Here is a 1,830-nt window from a genome sequence, read left to right as displayed (position 1 = left end):
TCAGTACCTTCACTATAGTGAATGGAACCAGATCAGTTTCTGAGATTCTAAATTCTAAAATTTGTAGAAATAAATATCAAGAAACATAGTGCGTAATGGTAGAATCTTGAATGGAAATATTTGCTTAAATTCTAAAACTTTCCCGAATGCTACTTTATACAAGAGAAATCACTTTTATCTTTGACTTTGGAATTTGACTTCAACTTTATTTTATATTTTCTACTCAGGCAAGTGTAAATAAGGTAGTTGCCAGTTTAAAGTGCCCAGATATACTTAATAAATTCAAAGCTGTGGCATAATTTTAGTTGGGAGGCCCACAAAAGTTCAAGTACAATGATATAGCCTGTTCTTTAAAATTCCAAATGTCTTTGAATGCGGCGCAGACTGTAGCAACAGATGACTGATGCATTTGTCTGAGGTCATGCCTGACACAGACAAGTGTTCATGTATGTACTTTGTGTAAAATGCCATATTAAAACATTTATTTATGTTCCTAATAGAGTTTGAAGTTTAAAATAGGTATTATTAAGTCATACATTTTATACTAACAGCCTCTTTCCAGTCATTCCATTTACTCTCCTAGTAATTTTATAATAAAAATGCTAAATTGGTAAAATTGATATCATAAATGATAGATTTAGAGAAGGTTAAAAGATAATTTGTGAAGGAGCAGATTAAAAAGTCCTGAAAATCCTGATCAAATCCTTGTTACTATTTTAACAAGTTAAATTATATTTGGATTTTTCTTATATTTATTATTTTGGTAAGGAAAAGATGATTCGATATTTGGTTTTTAGAATTGCTTGAAGTTATCACTTTCAAAATAGAGCATAGTTTCTTGTTTGTAAAAATACAACCTCTGTGTAATGTACATCTAGGTTTTTGTGAAATGTTCTTCTTGCCACAGGTTAGGTTTTAAAATGTAACGTGTATAGAAATTAAAAATTACAAATAGATATACATTCAAATTTCTGCTCTTTTCAAATAGATTTTGAAGAAAAACGTTGCATACGAAGGATTATTGTTTTGCCTGCCCTACTTCCGTTGCTCCAAGGCAATTAAAAAAAAAACTTATTACCTGTCCAAAATCTTAAAGCTTTACTGGAATCTAGGTGTTTTTATTTGGAAATAAATCTGGAAGAGTGCATTTTGAAGATTCATATTGAGAGTGTAATGTTACGAAATAGGTTTTGTGATGGTTTCTGTTATTTTAATCATTAACTTCACATATCAGCCCAACATTCTCTGTTTCTAAATGCAATTTAACACTTATATTTGAACAAACAATTAAAATGTATTAGAGGACTACGTCCTGATTTGCTTTTATAGATTTGGAAGTCCAGGACATCCAGTGGTTGCATGGGGTCAAATAAAGGTTGTGTGTGTGTGTGTGTGTGTGTGTGTGTGTGTGTTTAATGCTTTTACCACATTATGTACTTGGGGAAAAAATTTAATTTTCAGTCACTGTAGAGTGTTTAATTATTTTTGCTGTAGTTAAAGGCACATTTTTAAAAAAATAGAAAACATATTAGGATTTGAAGTCATGTTCTTGTGTGAGATTATCCATGATATTCAAGTTTCGGAATGTTAATATGGGATATATTCAAAGGATTCAGTGTATCATAAGAAAAATGGAGACAAATCCCTGCCTTTTTATCAAGTGAGAGGGTTAAGACATTATTAGAAAACACTGCACGTTAAAATTTAAAGAAGCTTAAAATGCTTTTGAACATATATAATGCCCTTGACATTATGAATTAGCTGTATTCTAAATGCCTCTGTGAGTGAGCACTAGCTCATGTCACATATAGAAATCTGCAGTAAGATTTT

The sequence above is a fragment of the Pteropus vampyrus genome, unplaced genomic scaffold, assembly GCF_000151845.1.
Source record: "Pteropus vampyrus isolate Shadow unplaced genomic scaffold, Pvam_2.0 Scaffold65, whole genome shotgun sequence".
Taxonomy (NCBI): Eukaryota; Metazoa; Chordata; class Mammalia; order Chiroptera; family Pteropodidae; genus Pteropus; species Pteropus vampyrus.
The sequence above is the reverse complement of the archived record's forward strand: the minus strand, read 5'-3'. Positions refer to the sequence as shown.